The 3,156-nt window shown below is 44.3% G+C and overlaps 1 pseudogene; it reads right to left on the reverse strand.

Moving 5' to 3' along the window:
- Window positions 1-964: 964 nt before the first annotated feature.
- On the reverse strand, window positions 965-1,927 carry LOC136136017 (heterogeneous nuclear ribonucleoprotein A1-like; annotated as a pseudogene).
- Between the last annotated feature and the right edge of the window lie 1,229 nt (window positions 1,928-3,156).

Raw genomic sequence — 3,156 nt, forward strand, 5'->3', positions numbered from 1 at the left:
GCAGGCTCAGCGGCCATGGCTCACGGGCCCAGCTGCTCCGCGGCATGTGGGATCTTCCTGGACTGGGGCACGAACCCGTGTCCCCTGCATCGGCAGGCGGACTCTCAACCACTGCGCCACCAGAGAAGCCCTCTGGCAGAGTTTTGAACTTGAATTGTGATAGAAGCATTCAACATTATCAGGGGTAGTGGGTAGGGAAGGTCCAAAGCTCTGCCAGTCCCAAATCCATACAGTTGTCATTCCAAAGAAGAGGGTATTAAATAATTTGATTACATATGATAATAGATGATACACAAGCTTCATTCCCACCTATAACTTTATCTGGTACCATAATTCAATTTAGATATATTGCATAGGATATGTGCCAACAATCATATTAATAACCAAAAAACTCCATGACTTTGCTTGGGTGACCCTTTTCACAGTGAACTCCAGGTCACAACACAGTAACTGTCAGTTCAGCTACACCGAAGTTTCTGAAGACAATAGCTTCTCCACCAAAGCAGGCTGTAAGTAAATTTTGAATGGAATCTGGCATCACCCTGAAGGAATTCTAACTTCACACTGTTGGGGTAGTTTACCAGAATGGCTTCAGAGTAGACTAACATTACACAGCACATTTAATAAAAAGACACATTTATTCAGCGTCATGATCAGACTATTACACTTAGCAGTCAACAGCATGGGTACAAAAAAAAAAATCGACATTAGAACCCTTTGTTGGAATGCTTTACACTTTCCACAAAACAGAAACTAAGATAATCTGTTATACAATTAGTCACAAGTACAGTCCTCAAGTTCTTTTGCCCATACACATGAGTACTGTCTAAAACATGTCTTCTTTGTAGAAGCTAGGCACTGCCACCATGGTGCTTGGCTGAGTTCACAAATCTCTTGTACCCTGTAGCTTCCCTGTCACTTCCCTGGCTCTCCTCTCCTGCTAAGCTTTGTTTCCTGGCAGTAATTACAACCTCCTGCCACTGCCATAGCTACTGCTGCTGCTGGAACCACCATAGCTACCTTGGTTTCGTGGTTTGGCAAAGTATTGGCTTCCACCACCATAGGGGCCAGAACTTCTGACTCCAAAGTTTCCTCCTTTCATGGGTCCAAAATTTGAAAATTGATTGTTGTAATTGCCAAAATCATTGTAGCTTCCACCACCTCCAAAATTGCTCCCATCATTACCGAATCCATTATAGCCATCCCCACTGCCACCATAGCCACCACCACTGCGGCTGCCACCAAAGCCACCTCAACCACTGAAGTTTCCTCCACCACCAAAGTTGTCATTCCCACCAAAAACACCTCCACGACGACCACCAAAGCTTCCAGAACCACTTTGACCTCTTTGGCTGGATGAAGCACTAGCCATCTCTTGCTGAGATAGGGCTTTCCTTACTTCACAATTGTGGCCATTCACAGTGTGGTATTTCTGAATGACAGTCTTGTCTATGGAGTCATGGTCATCAAAGGTTACGAAAGCAAAGCCTCTTTTTTTGCCACTGCCTTGGTCGATCATAATTTCAGTCACTTCAATTTTCCCATACTGTTCAAAATAATCTCTTAGGTGATGTTCTTCAGTGTCTTCTTTAATGCCACCAACAAAAATCTTTTTCACAGTTAAGTGGGCACCAGGTCTTTGAGAATCTTCTCTTGAGACGGCCTTCTTTGGTTCCCCAACTCTTCCATCCACCTTGTGTGGCCTTGCCTTCATGGCCGCACCCACCTCCTCCACAGTAGCATACATGACAACCCGGAAGCCTCTGGAGCGCCTGGTGCTTGGATCCCTCATTACCACACAGTCTGTGCGTGCTCCCCACTGCTCACAATGGCTCCTCAGGCTCCCATCGGTTGTTTCAAAGCTCAAACCTCCGATGAAGAGCTTCCGCAGCTGTTTGGGCCCTTTGGGAGACTCTGACTTAGACATGACGACAGTGGAGGGGGGAGACGTCAACGATGCTTACTCGGTGGTGTCTATGGGCAGAAAGCTATTTGAATTTTTTTGTTTGTTTGTTTGTTTTTTGCGGCACGTGGGCCTCTCACTGTTGTGGCCTCTCCCGTTGCAGAGCACAGGCTCCGGACATGCAGGGTCAGCGGCCATGGCTCACGGGCCTAGTTGCTCCGCAGCATGTGGGATCCTCCCGGACTGGGGCATGAACCCGTGTCCCCTGCATTGGCAGGCAGACTCTCAACCACTGCGCCACCAGGGAAGCCCAGCTATTTGAATTTTTTAAGGAACCTCCATACTGTTCTCCATAGTGGCTGTATCAATTTTACATTCTCAGCAGTGCCAGAGGGTTCCCTTTCCTCCACACCCTCTCCAGCATTTGTTGTTTGTAAATTTTTTGATGATGCCCATTCTAACTGGTAAAAAGTGATACCTCATTGTAGTTTTGATTTGCATTTCTCTAATAATTAGTGACGTTGAGCAGTTTTTCATGAGCCTCTTCACCATCTGTATGTCTTCTTTGGAGAGATGTCTATTCAGGTCTTCTGCCCATTTTTGGATTGGGTTGTTTGTTTTTTTAATATTGAGCTGCATGAGCTGTTAATATATTTTGGAGATTAATCCTTAGTCTGTTGAATCATTTGCAAATATTTTCTCCCATTCTGAGGGTTGTCTTTTTGTCATGTTTATGGTTTACTTTGCTGTGCAAAAGCTTTTAAGTTTCAATAGGTCACATTTGTTTATTTTTGTTTTTACTCCTATTACCCTAGGAGGTGAGTCAAAAAAGATCTTGCTGTGACTTCTGTCAAAGAGTGTTCTTTCTGTGTTTTCCTCTAAGAGTTTTATACTATCTGGCCTTACATGTAGGTCTTTAATCCATTTTGAGTTTATTTTTGCGTATGGTGTTAAGGAGATTTCTAATTTCATACTTTTACATGTAGCTGTCCAGTTTTCCCAGCACCACTTATTGAAGAGACTGTCTTTGCTCCATTGTATATCCTTGCCTCCTTTGTCATAGATTAGTTGACCATAGGTGTGTGGGTTGATCTCTGGGTTTTCTATCCTCTTCCATTGATCTGTATTTCTGTTTTTGTGCCAGTACTATATTGTCTTGATTACTGTAGCTTTGTAGTATAGTCTGAAGTCAGGGAGTCTGATTCCTCCAGCTCTGTTTTATTCCCTCAGGATTCTTTTGGCTATTCGGGGTC

Source organism: Phocoena phocoena, chromosome 16, assembly GCF_963924675.1.
Source record: "Phocoena phocoena chromosome 16, mPhoPho1.1, whole genome shotgun sequence".
NCBI lineage: Eukaryota > Metazoa > Chordata > Mammalia > Artiodactyla > Phocoenidae > Phocoena > Phocoena phocoena.